Below are 22,818 nucleotides of genomic sequence, written 5' to 3'. Positions count from 1 at the left end.
CAAACACAAGACTAATGTTCTCAGCTTACTTTTATTTTTTGGTTGGTACATAGAACAAGGGAGTTTCATTGACTCAGAGAACAAAAGTCAAGTCAACAATACCCAGAAAGGATACGTGAACTCACCCCATGTCACACAGTAATTAAGGAGACACAGCCAGAAGAAAAATTCAGGCTTCTTAATTCTCCAAAATACCTCTATAACATAATAACTATTTAAATTTATATGTATTTTTATTTGATGGTTTCCAAAATATTTTGACATGCATTATCTCATTTTCAATGATAATTAATGAATAAACAAACAGATGTACTAGCCTTTGGAGAAAACAAAACAAAACAAAACCTAACAGAAATATAGCTGGATTTCAAATCCACTTTGTGGTGATCCAAATTTAAAGAACATGTTGTTTTAAATGCCATAGTTCAAGAACTGGGCAAGTTCAATACATATCAATGCAAATATGTTAGATGCAGCACAGACAGTTGCCATAGTAATCTCCATATGATGGATGGATGGATAGATTAAATTTTTGTTTTCAGCTTTTGAAAACCAAAATACTACACAAGCAAAAATTGCCTGAAATCATATCTCACAAAAGAATCTTTCCTAGTAATACTCAAGACACATCAAAAATGTATGTCAAAAAAGAGCCTTATGTAACCATGGATTCATCAATTAAAACTTTGACTTGGTTTTCTCCTTTTATGAAATGGAAAATGTAAGCCAGAAAATTTGGTAGTTAAAAGCCTAGACTCTGGAACCTGGAGTCTTGGCTTCATCCCCTCTTAGATGTAGGCCTTCAGGCAAGCTGCTTGACCTTAATATGCCTCTGCTCCATTTATTAAATGGGTATATAAAGTATCCACTTCATATGGTTGCTGTGAGAACTGAATGAGTTGGTGCATGTAACGGCCCTACAAAAGTGCTTAGCACAGAGTACCTCCTCAATAGTTGCTAGTTTTATTGCTGTATTCCTTACTGCCTCTTTTGATTTCTCCATGTGACTTTTAAAAGAATTTTTTAACTTCTGTTTTGTCTTACTATTGGGCATGTAGCAAGGACTTTTTAGATTGGGTGATCTGGGTAGGAATGTGAGCATTAGAAAGTAACAATACAAAACATCACCCATGTAAACTAAAAAATAAAATAAAATAAAATAAAATAAAGTAAAATAGAGGGTTTTTTCCTCAAATAAGAAACCTAGAGTTAGGTGACTGCTGGCATTAATTCATGGCTCGCTGAGGTCAGGGCTGCGTCTGTGCATCTCTTGATCTGTACTTGGAGCTGCTTTAACATCAGGCATTCAAGGCAGGGAGATGATGGAAAGGAAAACAGTAGCTCCAGCAACATCTGTCCCTTTGATTAGGAAAACAAAAATCCCAAAAATCTCCAACAGTCCTCCACTCATGTCTCATTGGCCAGAACTCTGCCACTTCCTCTCCTAGCTACAAGGAAGGCTGAGGAAGTTACTCTTCAGCTGGGCATTCTGCCATCCTCTTCAAAATTGGGATTCTGTTGGCAAGGAGAAGGAGGAATGGATCGTGTTTGCCACAGGTGCATGGGGGATCTTGCAGCATCTGATAAAAAGAATTCATTAGGTAATGTTCCCTTGAACACTTTGAGAATAAAATGAGCTATGTAATGTATAGATAGTTTTAGCTGCCAGCTAAAGCACATATTTTGCCTCCTCTTTCTTTCTGAATTTATTCCCTCTGTACTTGGTACTCTCACTCTGCCTATAATCAAAATTTGGGAATTGCCATATGAGGGTTAATGCAGCCACACTGCCAATGAAGGCAATCACTGCTGGGTTTCTGTGGTGCCTCTGCAGGTGTATGTAAAGGTATCAGGAACAAAAATCTAAAACACTCACTTGCAGTCTCCCATTGCTTTGCTCCAGAATCCACATCTACTCTGTCTCTGCAATGCACATAATCAAAGGAGTGCAGGTGCTCAGCCTGATTGAATTGAGCCTGCTTCCCTCCAGATTATAGCAATTCTCGTTCAGGGGAGTCGTACAGCAGATGTGATGGAAGAGTCTTCTCCCTAATTATGGAGATTTGTCATTGGTGTTGGGGGTTATTTTTTGTATTATTTACACTATTCTGTCTGGTGGTAATATTTCTGTCTACCAGTGACAATTACATTGCTCTTTATTGGTGCAGATCAGTAGTTTGTGATAGCTCTGAAAAGCCAGTGTGCAGCACATGTCACTGGCAGACATATTAATGCTGGCGACAAGGAATGCATGTGATGTAACACGATTAGATGGCACTAAGATAAAGGACCATCTTGAAGCCCATGAATAACCAAGAAGCAGCAAGGTGACAACTATCAATTATTTATTGCCCTTGTCCAGTATATTATTAACAGCTCCAGGAAAGCACACAGTCTTTCTTTCCTGCTCTCTCTCCCTCATGTTAATGCTTGGCTCCTCAGCTTATGGGAGGTTATATCCTAAGGGAGACATTTTGCTCTCAGCTACCATTAGACAATCCAGAGAAAAAGTGAAATGACCTCAAGACAGACTACATTCAGCTTTTTTGGCTACCAGAAAAGATGTATCACTCTCTCCTCTCCACTAGTGATTCCTCTTATCACCTTCACGTGCAAAGCCTCCTCTTTACACTTCTTCCCTTAAGGTCAGTGGACTGCTGATTTAACAATGGCTCCCACTTTCAGGGGAGAATTTGATGTTCTGTGATTAAATTTCACACACATACCTGTAAGTTAGGCCCTCATTCCATAGGGAGTTGGTTATGGTTTTATAACCAATTCACTGCTAAATCAGAAAGAGACTATTTTATATCTTAGTTTATATGAAGCATAAAAAAGTTATAAATAGGTACCAATTAGGATGCTCTTAGTTGCAAGTGATAGGCAATCTGTCTCAAAATGATTTTAAACAATAAGCAAAATTATCTGGCCTATGCAGACACTCAGTAATGTCAAGTATGCAGAGTCTTTTCACCTCTCTATTCTGCAATCCATAGTGTTGGTTCCCCTCAAGGTTCTAAGATCAAACAAGGAAGGCTCTGTTCTTTCTCATTTCTGTTTAGCATGCGCGAGAGAGAAAACCTCCCCTCAACTAAGGAGAAAAAGGGGCTGCCTCTAGCTTGACTTAGCTACTAAGGTCATATGCTCATCACTAGCAGTCCCCAGGGGAATATCACATGTAGATAGACATATATTTGGTCTCTAGGACCAATTATGGCAAAAGGTGTTGAGAATATATTGGCCAGTTTAGACTCATCTAAGTCCACCCCTGGAGCTGGAGATAATGATCCCTGAATGACATAAGCTATTAGGGAGTGGATACTTTAACAAATTTCAAGTTATATAGAAAAGGAACTAACAGCATACAGTATGTGAGATAAATGTTTATGAAGCACTTTAGAGTTCTTCTCATTGAGTAGACATATAAAAATATAATTTTATTTACATAAAACATGTTGTCTAATCCTAAGAAGTTACACATTCTAGAGCTTTTGTTGAAGATAGAATTATAGCCCCAAATTTATATAGCCATATAATTATTGCATATACTTATTCTGTTGTATGTTTAATGTTAAAGTGGCTACCATATTGGTACTATGTGGATCTTTTATATAAAAACAGAGTTGTGAAAATCTCGAGAGTCCTCTGAATCCTGTCCTCAGGTAAAATTTTCATCTTCACATTTACTTGGGTATTAGTTCATATATTTACTCATTGTTCATTCATTAAATTTATAAGGTGACTAGAACATACAAGACACTGTATTAAGACATATTTTTTAAAAGAATTCAATAAAGAACTATTCTTCACTAACAAACACCTACTAGATGTTATATACTAAGGACATCATCATGGTCTTTGAGTAGATTACAGTTCTGGGAAGAAGACCTACAAGTAATGAAGGGTACAAAGGGAAAACACAGATTTATACCAGCTTGGTGGCAAGAAGATATGTACCAAGGATCTTCCTGGGTGAGGTGATAAGTAAACTGAGTCTCAAAGAATTAGCCATGTATAAAACCAGGGAAGAATAGAACATGGAAAGCAGAAATTATTGAAACTTCATATTATTAACATGAGACAGAGTAGCAGAAGTTGAGACCATACTGGAAGAGAGGAGCTGAAGTCTCCAGCTGCAAGGTACTGTGATAGGGCCAACAGCAGGAAGCCATGGAAGTAGAAGCAGCTCAGCCTATCTGGCACTTCGTAGCCCATTTTGACAACTGTGTGGAAGATGGAGTATAAGGGAGAATTTTATGAAGATATTTTAAAGGACACCCACTGTGAGGAAATCAAAATGTAATTTTTATTGAACAGCCACAAAATGTGACACATTGTGCTACTTTCACATAATAATCTTTTAACCCTTACAACAATTTTGAGAGATTGTTTTTGATAGGTTTTTAATAGGAGGAGACAGTTCTAGGGAGGAGAATGGAAGGAGGAACATAGCTGTCCCAGGATTACAGAGCTAGTAAATGTGATTACTAAGTTGAATATATGGTGGCAATTATGAAAGCTGGATCCAATTTGGAAGAACAAAGGTGAAGTCAGGATACGAAATGGGTTTTCCAGGATTCTTAGTTCAGCTGAATATTCTTCTATACAACATGGACCTTTAAGCTTAATAATATTAAAAGTAGTAATGACACATAGAGGTTACAAAGTATTTTATATTTACATCTTCATTATAACTAACCTAGTTCATTCATACTCTAGTCAGTCTACTTTACTTATACAAAGAATATTATAATAACAGCAACACAGAGCACATGCTATGTGTCAGAATGCCTGCTAAGATCCTTACCTGCACTTATCTCCTGTTCATATCTACATCAAACATATTAGGTAGGTATTATCTTATCCTTCTCTTTACAGATAAACATACTCAAGTCAGGGAGGACTGGTAAGTTGTTTGCCAAAGATCATAACAGGCATCAGTAACATAGGTGAAATAAGATTTTGTCAGTGTGACTTCAAAACTCAGGCTTTTAACTATTTCACTTTGCAGCTTCCTGATTCCAGGCACATTTTTGAGAATCCGCTTGGGGTCTAACCCATACTAAGTTTGCTGGTGGTTATAAAGAATGCATAATTTCCAACTTCTCTTGCCTGTAAGGTATGGTTAACACATGGAAATAATTTCTTAAATAGCACTAAACAGAGTATAATACAGTACCAAACAATGTAGTGTAGATTACCATAGCTTTAGGAGTTCAAAGAAGAATGAGATCAAAGTGGTCTGATGTAGTCAGGGCAAGCTTTAAAGGATGTGAGCCTTGAACTGACTCTTTGAAGAATGGTTAAGATTTCTCTAGATAAGTAAATAGAAGCAGGGAAAAAGCCATTATATGACGAGAGGAAAGCATTAAGGAAGCAAGGTTTTTGCACTGAAAGGATAATTTCCTAAAAAACTATCAGGAAACTTTCAGGAGACAACACAGAAATAAATCTAGGTGACCAATTTGCTGATGATTTTTTTGATACAACATCAAATGCATGATCCATAAAAGAAAAAATTGACAAATTGGACTTCTTAAAATTAAAAACCTCTGCTCTGTGCAAGACATTGTTAACAAAAAGAAAAGACAAGCCACAGACTGGGAGAAAATATTTGCAAAACATATACCTGATAAAGGATTTGTATCCAAAATATACAAAGAACTATTAAAACTCAACAGTAAAAAACCAATACAATTAAAAAAAATGGCAAAAGACCCGAATAGACACCTGATCTAAGAAGATACACAAATGGCAAAAAAAAAAAGCATAAGGAAAGATGCTCAACATCATATTTCTTTGGGAATTGAAAATTAAACTTATTAGAATCACTAAAATACAAGACATTGACAACAAATGCTGGTGAGGATATTAACAGGAACTCTCATTCATTGCTGGCAGGAAGGCAAAATGATACGGCCACTTTGGAAGATAGTTTGGCAGTTTCCTACAGAGCTAAACATAGGTTTGCCATAAGATCCAGAAACCACACTCTTAGAAGTGAATTGAATCGTACACTCAAAAATCACACATAAATGTTTATAGCAGCTTTACTCATTATTGCCAAAACTTTGAAACAACCGCATATCCTTCATGAGGTGAATGGATAAACAAACTGTGGTATATCCATGTAATGGCATACTATGCAGTGCTAAAATGAAATGAGCTATCAAGCCATTAAAAACATGGAAGAAATTTAAATGCATATTACTAAGTAAAAGAAGCCAGTCTGAAAAGTATACATATTGTAGGAGTCCAACTATATGACATTCTGGAAAAGGCAAAAATATGGAGACAGTAAAAATTTCAGTGGTTGTCAGGGACTCAGAGGGAAGGGATAGGAATGCATAGATGGAGTACTGGGCATTTTTAGGGCAGAGAAACTAATCAGTATGATACTGTAATGGTGGATATATAACATTACAAATTTGTCAAAACCTATAGAATGTACAACACCAAGAGTGAAGTCTAATGTAAATTATGAGCTTCTGTTAATAAAACTGTATCAGTATTGGTTCATTAATTGTAACAGAAGCACCACACTAATGCAACACGTAATAATAGGTGAAACTGTGGGGTTAAGGTAAAGTGATAAGAGGTATATGGCAATTCTCTATACTTAATGAGTAATTTTTCTGTAAACCTAAAACTGCTCTAAAAATAAAGCCTTTTAAAAAAACTGATAGAAAAATTCTATGCTCAATTTTGCCAAACCTGTTTTTAAGCCACGTGTTCATTTTTACATCCATTCACAATACAGGACATCCACAAATATTCAGTATTTACAACATTAGTTCCTTGTGTATGTTCCACCCTGCCTGTAGTTCTTCCAGATGCAATGATACATTGTTTCTCCTTTTTTATTTTTATTTTTATTTACCTTTTTTTTTTAAATGGAGGTATTGGGGATTGAATCCAGGACCTTGCCCCTGCTAAGCACACACTCTACCACTGAGCTATATAGTCCCACCTCTCTCCTTTTTTAGCCTCACTTCATCTTTTTGACTTAACTCTTAGCCTTATTTCTCTGAGTTTTTATATTTTTATAGGGTGGGGTACGTATGTATGTATCTATGTGTACACATATTAAACTCAACAAGTGTATATATATATAAACACAGTAATACTGAATATAGTCAACATGAAATGACAAGACTAAAGTCCACTGCAAACTAAATAATAATAACAGCAAACATTATGTATCTGGCACTCTTTTAAACACTTTACATACTCTAACAAATTTAATCATGACGGCAATAGCAACATCGAATTAAATCAAACTCCATACTAAACTTTAATGATGTTAATTATTAAAATTTTAAGATTAATAAAATAGTCATGGGTCGAAGGTCACATTTAAAGTATGTGTTTTCTGCTTTTCTGATTCTGTTGACCCTTGATTATTGAACAGTTCCTCAGCCTAATGTTGACATTAGCCTAGCATCAAATATTAACCTATTATACATAGTGTTAAGCAAATTATAGTTGCCCAAGACTCCAAGCTTGACAGAAATAGGTAGAGTCAAAGATATCTGAAGTGACATTCAATGGAAAATTTCCATAATATATAAAGATTATACATTACAAAACCAGTTTTTTCTCACAGACTATCATTAGATACACATTTATAATGATGGTAGTAAGCATGAGAAAGGGCTGGGGAAATGTTTATGGTCTGGTAACATTATGTTATTACTACATTATCTGTCTATCTGTTTATTAGGCTGTGTGTGTAGATACACATTTATAATGATGGTAGTAAGCATGAGAAAGGGCTGGGGAAATGTTTATGGTCTGGTAACATTATGTTATTACTACATTATCTATCTATCTGTTTATTAGGCTGTGTGTGTATATGTATTATTCCATACTATTCTATATACTATTACATATATTATATACTATACTAAATTATATTATGCTTGCTTTATGTATATGAAAAATTATTTCTCTTGCATATGAAATATCTCCAGTTGAAACTAAGAATATACAGACAACAACAAAAAGCTAGTTATATAAATGCCTGTATGGATATCTCACTTTTTCTAACAGCTCTTTATTCTTGTAATATAGAATCTAGTGAGATTACTTGGCAGTGTCTTCTGGCTTCAGTTATGTCCTGTGTAATTTTGTAAGCATTAGAAACTCTTCAAATTGGGATGACGGAGGAGAGGATTAATTCACTTATGAATTGGCTTTCTGTGCTAGTCAATAAAATTTAAAATATACATACATACACAAAGATAATACGTACATACAATACATACACACAGGGAAAGGATTAGTTCTTTATCTTTCTCTCTAAATATCCCACAGCCTTTCTTGGTAATATCTTTTAAATATTCTCCATTCCTAGGGAAAGAGCCATGATTTCAGGTCCTGGCTGGGAATATAGTTTTTCCCATTCTAGATTTTGATTTCCTAAGACGCTTCAATTTTAACCTCTGAAACTCAGGTATACTTTATTGATTGACTGATTTAATCAAAGTATAGATGACTTACAATATTATATTAGTTTCAGATGTACAACATAATGATTTGATATTTTTATACATTATGCACCATATAAAGTTATTAAAATATTATTAACTATTTTCTCTGTACTATACATTACACCCCCATGGCTTATTTTATAACTGGTAGTATGGACTTCTTAATCTTCTTCACCTATTTTGTCCATCTTCTCACCCTACTCCCGCCTGGCAACCACTAGTTTGTTCTCTGTACTTACAAGACTGTTTCTGTTTTGTTATATTTGGTCATTTGTTTTGTATTCCAGGTTCCACATATAAGTAAAAATACAGTATTTGTCTTTGTCTGACTTATTTTAGTAAGCATAATACTCTACAGGTCCATCCATGTTGTCACAAATGCCAAGATTTCATTGTTTTTATGGCTCAGTAGTATTCCATTCCATTCCAAGAGGATGTATATCTCATATCTTCTTTATCCACTCCTCTGTTTATGGACAGTTAGGTTGCTTCAGATTTTGACTATCATAAATAATGCTGCTATGAACACTGGAGTGCATATATCTTTTCAAATTAGTGTTCATTTTCTTTGCATAAATTGCTGAATTTCATGGTTGTTCTATTTTTAATTTTATGAGGAACCTTCATACTGTTTCCCATAGTGACTATATCAATTTACATGCCTGCCAGCAGTGCAAGAGGGTTCCCTTTCCTCCACATCCTCACCAACACTTGTTACTTGTTGTTGTTTTGATACTAACCATTCTGATTTGTGCAAAGTGATATCTCATTGCAGTTTTGATGTGCGTTACCCTATTGATTAGTGATACTGAGCATCTTTTCATGCATCTGTTGGCCATCTGTATGTCTTCTTTGGAAAAACATCTATTCAGGTCCTCTACCCATTTTTATATCAGATTTTTTATTATGAGTTGTATACGTTCTTTATATATTTTCAATATTAACCTCTTATCAAACATAGCATTTGCAAATATCTGCTCTCATTCAGTAGATTGCCCTTTTCTTTTTGTTGATGGTTTCGTTTGCTATGCAAGAGCTTTTTAGTTCGCTGTGGTCAAATTTGTTTGTTTTTGCTTTTTTTGCCTGAGGAGACAGATCCAAAAATACATTGCTAAGACTGATGTCAAAGAGCAAACTGCCTATGTTTTCTTCTAGTTTTACAGTTTCAGATCTTATTTTTAAGTGTTTAATTCACTTTGAGTTTATTTTTGTGCATCATGTAACAAAATGGTCTAGTTTCACTTTTTTTTTACAAGTAGCTGTCCAGCTTTCCCAACACTATTGAAGAGACTGCCCCTTTCCCCACTGTGTATTCTTGCCTCCTTGGTTGTAAACTAATTGACCATATACGCATGGGTTTATTCCTGGGCTCTGTATTCTGTTTCATTGATCTATGTGTCTTTTTTTGTGCCAGTGCCATAATGGCTTGATTTCTATAGTCTTGTAATACAATTTGAAGTCAGGGTGAATATCGTACTTCCAGCTTTGTTCTTCTTTCTCAGGATTGCTTTGGCTATTTGGGATCTTTAGTGGTTTTATACAAATTTTAGAATTATTTTTTCTAATTCTGTAAACAATAATATGGGTACTTTGACAGGGATTGCACTGAATCTGTAGACTGCTTTGGGTACTATGGACATTTTAACAATATTAATTATTCTGACCCATGAGCATGGTGTATCTTTCCATTTCTTTGTTTCATCTTTAATTTCTTTTATCAATGCCTTATAGTCTTTTTCTTCCTTGGTTAAATCTATTCCTAGGTGTTTTATACTTTTTGATGTAAATGTAAATGGAATTTTTTTCTTAATTTCTCTTTCTGATAGTTCATTATTAGTATAAAGAAATGCAACAGATTTCTGTTTATTTTGTATCTTACAACTGTACCAGATTTATTTATTACTTCTAATAGTTTTGGGTGGGTTTTTAAAGATTTTCTATATACAGCATCATATTATCTGTAAATAGTGAAAGTGAGTTTTACTTCCTCCTTTTCCATTTGGATGCCCTTTATCTCTTTTCCTTGTCTGACTGTTGTGGCTAGTATTTCCAACACTATGGTGAATAACAGTGGCAAGAGTGGGCATCCTGTCCTTTTCCTCATCTTAGAAGGAAAGTTTTCAGATTTTCTCCATTCAGCATGATGTTAGCCATGGCTATATTTTAAATTTTACCCATCACATATGGCCTTTTTTATGTTGAGATATGTTCCCTCTATACTACTTTGTTGAGAGGTTTGTTTTTAAATCATGAATGGATTTTGAATTTTGTTAAATGCTTTTTCTGCATCTATTGAGATAATCAAGTAATTTTTGTCCTTCCTTTTGTTAATGTGGTGGTGTATCACATTGATTTACAGATATTGAACCATCATAATGTATCACAGATAAACGATAATCCTCTTAGTGTATTTTAAAGTTTAGTTTGCTAATATTTTGCTGAGAATTTTTACATCTATATTCATGTTCGTCAGGTGTATATACTGGCCTATAGTTTTCTTTTTTTGTAGTTTTCTTTTTTTCTTTGTCTAGTTTTGGTATCAGCTTGATGTTGGCTTTGTAGAATAAGTTGGAAGCATTCTCTCCTCTTAAATCTTTTGGAATATTTGAGAATAGGTGCTAACTCTTCTTTAATCACTTGATAGAATTCATTCATGAAGCCATATGGTCTTGAACTTTGCTGGGAATTTTTTGGTTACTGATTCAATCTCATTACTAGTATTCAGTCTGTTCAGGTTTTCTATTTCTTACTGACTCTGTCTTTAGAAGACTGTATGTTTCTAGGAATTTATCCATTCCTAGATAGGTTGCCTAATTTGTTGGTGTATAACTGTTCATAGTATTATCCTATGATTATATTTCTGTGATATCAGTTGTAATTTCTCCTCTTTCATTTCTAATTTTATTTAGACTCTCTTTTTTTCTTGATGTGTCTGGCTACAGGTTTGTCAATTTTGTTTATCTTTTCAAAGAACCAGCTCTTAGTTTCATTAATTTTTTTCCTTTTTTTAAAAAAAATCCCTGTTTCATTTATTTCCATTCTGTTCTTTATTATTACCTTCCTTTTACTAACTTTGAGCTTTGCTTGTTCTTTTTCTAATTCCTTCAGGTGTAAAGTTAGGTTGCTTATTTGAGATTTTTCTTGTTTCTTGAGCTAGGCATGTGTCTCTGTGAACTTTCTTCTTAGACCTGCTTTTGCTGCATCCCAAAGATTTTGGAATGTTGTATTTCTACTTTCATTTGTCTCAAGGTACTTTTTGATTTCCTCTTTGATTTTTTCATTGTTCCATTGTTTTTTTTTAATAGCATGTTTTTTAGTCTCCACGTTTTCTCCCTATAATTAATGTCTAGTATCATACCATTGTGGTTAGAAAAGATGCTTGATATGATTTCAATCTTCTTAAATTTATTGAGAATTTGTTTTGTGTTTCAGTATGTGACCTATCCTGGAGAATGTTTCAGGTGCACTTGAAAAGAATTTATATTCTCATGGAGTTTTTTTGGTGGTTGCTTTGCTTTTTTTTTTTTTTTCTGAAAATGTTTTATTATGTGAAGATGGGAGGGGCTCAGTCCTTCTCAGCAGCCGCTTTCCTCATGGTGGCCAGGACGCTGCTCAGCTCTCTCTTTCTCTTGGCAGAGATGTGTGTCCCACTCATTTCTCGATGAACTTAAGGGCCTGCTTGTCCTTGGAGCAGCTCCATGGCCTGCTGCTCATAAGAGGCGAGGCCACACACCTCCTGGATCATGTCCCGCATGAACCTGGTGTGCTTGGTGAGGCGTCCACAGCAGCGGCTGTGCCTCAGCTTGCTCACGTTCTTGGTCACCTTGTGGCCTTCGATGAGGCCCACGGCCATGGGGTAACACAAAGCCATGGCTGCCTCTCTCCTATGGCTGCCACGGCAGAAGAGCCTCATGTTTTTGATTGGACTGTTTTATAGACATCTATTTGGGCATTCCAGTCTAATGTGTTGTTTGAGGCCAGTGTTTCCTTATTGATTTTCTGCCTGATCTATATATTAATGTAAGTGGGATATTAAAGTTCCCTACTGTATTGTATTACTGTCAAATTTCCCCTTTACGTCCGTCAATATTTGGTTTATGTATTTAGGTGCCTGTCATATTTGCTTTATGTGTTTAGGTGCTCCTCTGTTGGTGGCACATAAATTTACAAGTGTTATATCCTCTTCTTGGATTGACCCCTTTATCATTATGTAATGTCCTTCTTTGTCTTTTGTTATGGTCTTTGTTGTAAAGTCTTTTTCTTATATGAGTATTGCTACCCCAGCTTTTTTCATTTCCATTTACATGGAATATCTTTTTCCATCCTCTTGCTTCCAGTCTGGAGCTCTGAAGTAAATCTGTTGTATGCAGCATATAGATGGGTCTTTTTTTTTTCCCCATCCATTCAGCTGGCCTGTGTCTTTTGATTGGAGTGTTAATTGCATTTACATTTAAAGTGATTATTAACGGCTAAGCACTTACTGCCATTTTGTTCATTATTTTATGGTGGGTTTTTTGTTTGTTTGGTTTTGGTTTTTTTTTTTTTTTTTTTTTTTTTTTTTTTTTTTTTTTTTAGTTCTTCTCTGTTCCTTTCTCCTTTTAGTTTCTTCTCCTGTGGTTTAGTATTTTCTTTAGTTTTATGTTTCAGTTAGTTTCTCTTTTTTTATGTTATCTATTATAGGCTTTTGGTTTGCAGTCAGCATAAGGTTCATATGTATCAACCTATATACATAGCTATTTGTTTTAAGCTAATGTTCACTTAAGTTTGAACATATTCTAAAAGCTCTACATTTTTTACTCCCCACTTCATGTTTTTGAGGTCATATTCTACATCTTGTTATTTTGTGTATCCCTTAACTTTTCATTGTAACTTTTCACTCATAGTTGATTTTATGTCTTTTGTCTTCTAACCTTTCTAGTAGCTTTTTAAGTGGTTGAGCCACTGCCTTTACCATATCTTAGTGACATTTTTTTTCTTTCATATATATTCTTATTTTTAGGTATGGCCCTTTCTTTTTCACTTAAAGAAGATCCCTTAATATTTCTTATAAGGCAGATTTAGTGGTAATTAACTTTTTCAATTTTTGTTTATCTGAGAAACTCTTTGTCTCTCCTTCAGTCTTCAATTCTGAATAATAATCCTGCCAGGTAGTGTACCCTTAATTGTAGGTTTTTACCTCTCAGTATTTTAAGTATATCATGGTACTGCTTTCTGGTCTGCAAAGTTTCTTCTGAAAAATTGGTTAATAGCCTTCTTGGGGTTATCCTGTATGTGACTCATTTTTCCTTTGCTGCCTTTAAATTTTTCCCTTTATCTTTAACTTTTGCTATTTTAATTGGAATATGTCTTGGTAATCACTTTGGGTTCATCTTGTTTGGAACTCTCTATACCTTCTGGACCTGAATATTTTTCTTTTCTAGGATAGGAAAGTTTTCAGTCATTATTTCATCAAATAAGTTTTCTCCCACTTTGTCTCTTCTCCTTCTGGGATTCCTATAATATGAATGTTAGTATGCTTGATGCTGTCCCAGAGGTCCCTAAACTATCCTCATTTTTAAAAATTCTTTTTCCTTTTTGCTTTTCTAATTAGGTGATTTCTACTATCTATCTCCCAGGTTGCTTATGTATTATTCTATTATGTTTAATCTACTATTGATTCCCTATAGCGCATTTTTCATTTCAGGTGTTGTATTCTTCATCTATGATTTGTTTGTTTGTTTGTTTTCCATATTTTCTAACTCTCTGTTGAAGTTCTCACTGTGTTTCTCCATTTTTCTGCCAAATTCAGTAAGAATTTTTATGACCATTTCTTTGAACTCTTTACCAGGTAAATCACTCATCTCCATTTCATTAGGGTTTTTAGGGAGGGTTATCTTTTCTTTCATTTTGAACAAATTCCTTTGTCTTTTCATTTTGTTTGACTTTCTGTATTTGTTTCTATGAATTATGTGAAACAGTGACCTCCCCAAGTCTTGAAGGTGTGACCCTGTGTAGGAATATCCTTATGAAAACCACATGTCCCCAGAGCTGGAGCAGATGTCAACCAGGGCTTTTCCTGGGTTGCACTGGGGGCTGTTGCCTTGGCAGGGGGGCTGGAGTTTGAGCTGGGCATGGACCCGGGATTTTCTCAGGGTGCAACAGGAGTCCACCACCTTGGCATGAGGGCTGGAGCTTGATCTAGATGCAGGCCAGCGGGTGTTGCTGGGGCAGTGTTGGCAGGTAAGCTAGAGCAGCAGGCGCTTTCCAAATTGCTACCTCTGTGCTGGGATTCAGACAGAGTGAGTTTATGCATAACCTCTTTAAGTATTGAGTCTCAGTTTCCTGAGACTCTCCCTCAGGCTCTCCTGGAAGTAAACTCCACTGGTTTTCAAAGCCAGTAATGGGTGTTCATATTCCTGGTGTCAGACCCCAGGGCCGGGGTTCCCAGTATGGAGCTAAATCCTTCACTCCTCAGGGAAGACCTCCAAGTTTGTGATATCCCCTTCTGTTTGTGGGTCTCTGCATTAGGAGTATGGGTCCTGACTGTATTACATATTTGCCCCTCCTACATATCCCAATGGTTTTTTTCTTTTAACTGTAGAAGAGATATTCTGCTAGTCTTCAGTTTGTTCTTAGAGAAAAATGGTCTACATGTAGTTGTAGTTTACATGTGTCCATGGGAGGAGATGAGTTCAGGCTCTTTCTACTCTACCATCTTGATGAAGAGCTCAGTAACACTGTAAAAAGTATTCTGTTGAAATCCTGTTGCTTTACAGTTTAGAGATAGAAAAAAAAAGGTCAATTATCTAATTCAGAGTTGGTGAACATTTTCTGTAAAGGTCCAGAGAGTAAATATTTAAGGCTCTGTGGACCATATTATCTTTGCAGTAATTACTCAACTCTGCCACTGTGGCACAAAAGAACCATAGACAATATATAAATGAATGGGTATGGCTGTGTTTCAATAGAATTTACAAAAACAGGTGGCAGGTTAGGTTTGTTCCACAGGCCATGGTTTTCCCACACCTGATCTGATCTAATATTCATTTTCTAAAAGATGAAATGGCTCCATGGATCTTTGTGTTAGTAATTGTGGTCAATTGTTATTACATTCTACATGATTCTAGAGAATTATTCATCTCCATATCTGTTCCCTGTTTAGTCTTCTCCCACAATGACTTTGCTGAGCCATGTGACTTGTTTGGCCAATGAGATATCAGCAAATATGATGTGAGCAGAAGCTAGATAAAGGCTTGTGCATTGGGGCTTATGCTCTCTTCTTGCTTTTCTACTACTATATAGAAAAGCATGGGCTAGCCTCCTGGAGGATGGGAGCGCATACAGAGAGCAGCCTGAGCTTCCCCAGCCATGGCCCAAATACAAGACTGAGTTTAGCTCAAAACATAGTGGTACAGAGCCAAGCTATCTCAGCTGAGCCTAGCCCTACTTGCCAACCCACAGATTCATGAGCAAAGAAATGGTGGGTTGTTTTAAACCATTATATTTTGGGCTGAGCTGGTGGACAGTCATAGGTAAATGATATAGTAATCCAGGAGTGCAAAACCCCCAAACACTCAGTCTCAAACATATTTGCTCTGTTAGTGTAACCAAAGCAAGAAATGAATGAGCTATGTATTTAACTTGTGAATTTGTCGCTTTCTAAGCAGTCAGTTTGGAAGATTCTAAATTTCTGGATTGTCCTAACAACCAAATGGACTGTGTTTGTCCATTTTTGAATATTTTTCTGAATATTCAGAATTGCTATGAGACATAGCTCAGATTCACTGATTAATTCATAACAAACCTCCACTTTCCTTAATTAAAAAGGCTCCATGATGATGATATATAGAAAAACTGATAGAAATAGCTAGTTTGTAAACAGATTGTCCTGACTGAGGTTCCTCAAACTACTTCCCTTTGGTTTACAAACATGAAATCTAAGTGGAGTTTTACTTAACAAACTAATTGTTACGCTAAATGGTTAGTGAATATATATATATATATATATATATATATATATATATATATATATATATATATATATATATTATGTCCCAAGTTTATGAGTCATGATTCTAACTTTTATATGCCATTTTCAAGACTGTTATCCTCTTAATAAGCTCAATATTGCCAATACATTTATCTTAAGAGACAACAAAAAATCCAATTCCATTGATCACATAATTTTATAAACCTTCTTAATAAGTCTGAGAATATATACAACCAAGAATACCATGGAGCACACGTGCTTCATATATGAAGTTTCGTAAAAAGAGATTCAGAGGACAAATTAAATTTTTCTTAGCTTCTAAACACAAACAAAGGCTCTTACATGGAAAACTGATTTTCTATAACTGACTGACAAGGGCCTACAACACTACTAAAAAGTTACCAGTTAGAATTAGTGAAATACACCCATTAATGGATTATAGGCTTTGAAATAGTTAAGCCTCTGCACTTGGGTTGAGTTTTCTGATACCACGTTTTCATAAATATGTTGGTAAGATATAGATTACACTGCAGTGTGGTTTGTGGAAAGCAGAGAATGTCATTATAGGTTCTGTGTTCTCTCTGTAGAATATCTGGTTCATTCATAATCTTACAAATGTGATAGTTACTCTCTACCAGTTAAGAAACACTGAATAAACTCTATAAAGTTTATTTATAAGGGGGAGGAGGGTCTCTAAAACCTGGGAAAAGTTTCAGGAATGTCCAAGAAAAAGAGAAGTTCAAAGATATATTTTGGGAAATTTCAAAAAGAATTTTGGGAGAAGTTGACAGATGAAGGGCAGACAAATTAAGGAATAATAGGTGGTAATGGGAACATCATGATGCTGCATAACTGTACCTGAAAACCAGAACCAACTAGAATGGAGAGCATGGGACCTGCTATGGGAAAAGGGACTCTCCATTCAAGGTTCTGGAACACATCTAGGAGGACTGGGTTCAGATTCACTGGGCCCCTTGCCACTGAAACATAGATTCTTCAACCATTGGCAATCCTGTTTTAGAGAGATAGTTAGGTATAATGAAATAAAGAAGCAAAACATGCTCTTTCAACCAACAAGACATACACTTCAGCTCTTACATTTGCTAATTGTGACAACTTGGACAAAATAAAACCAATATGGATAATACCCTAAAGATTTACTGTGAGCATTAAATTAATTCATTTATGTAAAGAATCCTAGCAGGATATCTGGCAGTTAGGAGACCCTCAACAAATGCTCTCTTCTTTTTTTTCTATTTTCTTTTTCTTGTCCTGCCTCTGGCATAAAGCATAAATACTCTATAACTCTGGCTAAGTCAATTAATCTACCTGTGTCTTATCTTCCTTTTCTGTAAAATGGACATAACCAAATTTTAAGGTTGGTTCCATGTATAAATCAATGAATTGTGAAAGGATATCACAAGTGTTCATAATAACCCTGTGGTTTACATAAATATGCATTCAAAGTATAAATATACTCATTATTGTAATTCTAATATAATATGTTGACTGCTGTTTCAAATTTTAGCAATTATTCACTGGACACAAACTTGCAAACCAGTCTTGGGGGTGATGAGGTCTAGTGAACACATTCTCACAGAACTTAAAGGTAGTATTTTGGGTATTTATAGGCATTTCATTCCCCTATTCCACCTAAAGTGCTTTGCCAGTTAATTAATTCTCTCTGGGAAAGGCAGATTAAGTATTATTAGCCTCCTGACCATATCAGTTGGGGGCAATTGAGCTAAGCATTTGCCCCAGTTCCTGAAGAAGGTTATATCAGAGCCAGGTTTAGCACTTGGGTTCCCCTAGTCCCCAGCCTTGTGCTCATTTCATACTTCTCAGTCAAAGCTGGGATTGTTTCTGGTGCAAAATTACACACAGCAGTGCTGTCATTTTTATTATTTAAAGATTTCAGGGATGTGAGGAATGGTTAAACATGCGTTCTAAGAGATGTATAAGGATATGGAAAAGACTTGGGGGACTTCAGTTAAAAAAATACATGCTGTCATTATTCAAGTTTCTGTTCTTATTTCAGAGAAAAACACATAGCTAAAATTGAGAGTAACAATACTGTAGAACTGAAATACAACTCAATGGTATTCAATAATAACAAAAGATGTGTATAAACTAGGGACCCCTGCCACAGGATGACGTAGATTTCCTACTACTTGCAAATATACTCGTGCCCTCATGATGGGGCAATTCACTTATCAGATATTGAGCCTATGGTTTAATTCTTATCTGCTTTTCTGATTACTTCATAAATTTCAGATTGTATAAAAATAACCATTTTGCTAGCATCTGTTAGGCAGGAGATTGATTTTGGCCGATCTAACATTCATTTGCAGTCACATTTATAGACTAGAGACTTCCTCTGAGGTCTATGCCCATACAGAAGCAGAGAAAGCCTGAGGTACTGGAATGTTATAAAATGTCTATCTCTCTCAGAAAGTCTTATTTTTTTTCCACTCTTGGTTTTTCACTGTGGTCAGTGGAATTTATTCATCCTGGAAGCATAAGCCTACCTACATAAAGTTCTAAGCCATGAAGGACTTAATTTGGTCTTGAAGCTTAAGAAAGCATCCTGTAGCCAAGGTTAAATTTCAGATTTTCTTGAAAAGTTTCTAACCAATGGCAACTTGAGAAGCTAAACCAAATGCCTTTAAATCTTGCTATTCAAAATGTGATCCAACAACCAAGAGCATCAATATTACCTGGGAGCTTTCAGAAGAATGGAATTTCAGACCCCAACTACAACCTACTGAATCAGCACCTTCATTTAAACAAGAATTCCAAAGACTTACATGCTCATTAAAGTTTGAGAAGCACTGTCAAAGAATTTCTGGGTCAAGCCTACACTGTCTTTTAGGACACATCTCAAACACATTTGGATAGGGGAGAGGAGTAGATGTTATTCAGTGAGGTATGTGGGAGAATCACAGAACATAGACCAAGATAGGAATAGATTTTGCTCTGTTATTGGGGGCAATAATAACTCATCTATAAAATAAAGTGATTCTTTTAGTGTCCTGAGTCTCCCATGCTGTCATTCTAAGAGGCTTGAGGGGACAGTTATGGTTTTTCTCTTTCAAGTACTCCTTTTGCTTACAATCTTCTTTTGATAAGAGAACCCCTCCTCTTTCCCTCTTTTCTTTCATGTGGTAGAAGAAGAGGTGACCCCACCACAACAAAAAAAGAGATAATTGTAACAACATTGTATTAGCTGTGAATCCAACCACATCTGAAGACTGCTTTGTGTTTTATGATTGTGTATGAGAAAAGATTTCTCTTTTTTCTTGACCTAGTTTAAATTGAGTTTCTCTAAAGCACAAATGAGAAGATTCTGACAAATACAGCAGCCCATTAATTTTACTTTTCTGATGCTTTTGTTCACTGACACTGATGTTTCACCAAGTGTTTGAGGAAAAGCTCCAACATGAAAGAAAGATTTTTAAAATTTTTAAATAAAAAAGTGAGATTTTAAAAAACTTTTCAAATATTCAGATAATAAAAAGAAATATTACGTCTATAAAACAATAACCGCATGGTATGTAAAACAGAAAAGCAGAGATACTGGGAGAACAAGAGTTCTTATAAGTTAAAAATACACTAACCAAAATAAACATGTTAATGTTATAAGTGTTGGAAGACAAAGTTGAGAAAAATCTCTCAGATAATAAAATAAAAAGTAGAGCTGGGAAAAATGAGAAACATAACAGAAATTGGAGAATTCATTCAGGAGTTTTACCTTCTCACTAAGAGTAGTTCCAAAAAGAGAGAAAAGGAAAAAAATGGCTGAATACTATAAACAATATAAGAAAATTTCCCAGAACTGAAAGACATGCACTTCAAATCATACAGGCCTACTAAAAAAGCCCAGAACATTGAATGGAAAAAGTATCAAAGTACATCATCATGAAATGTCACAACATCATGAATAAAGCAAAAGTCATAAAAAGTTTCATATATTATATATATATATATATGAAAAGGAATTGACTTGCATTAAACTTAGTAACACCAATAGTATCTACAATGTGATAAAGCTGTATTTTTAAGTTCTAAGGGAAAATTATTTTCAAGCTAGAATTCCCTATGTAGCCAAATTACCAATCAACATTTTTAGACGTGCAAGGAATAATAATAATTTGAGTGTACCTTTTACTCAACTAATAATAATAATTTTGATGCACCTTTTATTAGAAGGCTTCTGAAGGATATGCTATAGAATATGGGAAAGTTACCTAAATGAAATCCAGGAAACAGGGATTGAAATACAGGAGGGTAGTAGAAGAATGTCCCAGAATGACAGCTATTTTTCTGACAAAAGGAGAATATGAAAGACTAGATTGGAATAAATCAGAGGGATGTCAAAGGAGGGTTCTTGGGAAAAAAAATTAACCAATATATTATTTGATATTTTGGCATGTAGAAATATTTTTACCATTGCAACAACTATTGAGCTATTTGCAAAAAGTAGCAATAGATTCATAGAGAATTAAATAAATAAATATTTGAGAAAATTTTTAACCACAAAAAGTACCTTAAAGTAAAAGAAGTCACAGAATATTCCCTAGCTATGCAATGTACAATACTTACAAGGTAATAATATTAGAAATACTAACAATTGATTTAACCGAAGTTGTGGTAGAAGAGTGTAATAGGATAATGGAAACAGAGAAATTAGAAGAATAATGAAAAGAGATAAATGCTAAACTATCATATCAGAAGTTAGTATACAGTACCCAAATATTGATAATTCAGAAAATAGCAGTACTTATCACTTAGTTAGAAATATCTAGGTGAATAAAAGAAGAAATAGTTTTTGAGGGGGGAGGAAGGGATGGAAATAAGGACTTCTTGTTTCTCTTCATAAATTTTTGAAAAAATAACTGCTTTAAAAATATGTGAATCTATTATTCTAGTGAAAACAATTTTTAATCTTCAATACATTTTGAAAGCTAGGTAGGCATCCTGGAGGGAGACTAGAGAGAAGCTCCTTTTTAAAGCAGGAAGGCAGAGGAAAATATTACCTGAGATTGGGAATGGGGAGAGACTTGTAAGCACAGGTCCATGGCAGAATCCTGAAAGATGCATCCTTTTTAGAGGGGAAACCACCTAGATGCTGTAAAGGGGAAGTTTCCCTGTGGTACAAAAGCAAAAAGCCACTGGATTTTGAAGAATCTCAGTAGATTTGAACAAAGAGGATTTTAGAAGAGATGAAAACAAAAAGCAATGTATTTGACCAAACTCAGAACCCTGAGGTTTGCTCTCTTAACACTCTGTACAGAAATTATGAAGCCAAATTGCCTGGATGAAGTAATCAAAGCAATAGTAGAAAGAGTTTGTTTAATGATAAAAGCAGAAGAAGCAATAAATGGAAATGTGACATGGGTGAAAGCTGAGAATTCAAAGAAACTGGACAAGAAAGAAAGGGAACGAATAAGAGGAACCAAGAGATTATATTGCTGCTTGAAAATTGTAAAGATCTACACTACAGTCAATATTTCAGGTAAGTTAGTATCATGCCTAAAGAATTAAATCGCAAGGATGTCAATTACTATGTGATCCTGAGCAATTCAATTAACCTTTTAGGTCTTCGTTTCCAATGTGTAAAATGAGGATAATACCTATTTCATAATGTTGAAGAAGGAAACATTAAAATGACTTTAATAGATGAGAGCATTTAGGAAATGGTAAATCTCTATGGCAAAAGTTCCGATGTGAAAAGTAAATCTCCCCAAGAGAATACTTTTAAAAGGGAGAAAGTTTAGTGAGGTGCGAGCAGAAAAGAAAAGATGGTTTTGCCATCAGTCTTCTCTGGGAAGAATATGTTAAGACCATTATCTGTTTAATTGAACATCCCAAGCCTGATCTATTTCTATTTGATTCTGGCATTTGAGATTGGCAAAAATAATACCCTTTTACCATAATCTAGAAATTTAAGAAAAATTTTCAAGATTAAAAATATTTCCAATAGCACAATAATTTAAGCAGAAGGTGGGGTTTACATAATGGAAAACTCTAGAAACAAAATAGTAGGAATACAATTTTAGAGAAAATAGCAAGTGTATGTCAGAAAGGTCTCTAAGTGATGTGTGACAAAAGCCTCTTTCCTGTTAGGAATTTTATGTTGGCAACAACTTGGTTTTCCTCACTCTGACTCTTTGGCTTTGCATTTGTTCTGATTTTATGCTTTATTAGCACCTTGCCACTTTAATATTAAGTGGCTCAAAACATGAGAAAAGTAAGAAATATTTAACATGATAATGTAACTAACTACTGACATCTAATCTCCCATATTAGTTGCATTACTATTCCTGAGAATAGTAATCCCTCTGCATTTTGTTGGAT

At 35.0% G+C, this 22,818-nt stretch overlaps 1 long non-coding RNA gene and 1 pseudogene across 1 annotated transcript in view; both read right to left on the bottom strand.

Annotated features, from left to right (window-relative positions):
* The window catches only part of LOC140696067 (uncharacterized), a 527,390-nt gene that overhangs the window by 441,469 nt on the left and 63,103 nt on the right, over nucleotides 1-22,818 (bottom strand). The gene's annotated exons all lie outside the window — the stretch shown is intronic.
* Nucleotides 12,058-13,896, bottom strand: LOC102526177 (large ribosomal subunit protein eL36-like; annotated as a pseudogene).

Source organism: Vicugna pacos, chromosome 4 (genome assembly GCF_048564905.1).
Source record: "Vicugna pacos chromosome 4, VicPac4, whole genome shotgun sequence".
Classification (NCBI taxonomy): domain Eukaryota; kingdom Metazoa; phylum Chordata; class Mammalia; order Artiodactyla; family Camelidae; genus Vicugna; species Vicugna pacos.
Note: the sequence above shows the minus strand (reverse complement) of the source record. Positions and strands in the feature narration are given on the sequence as shown.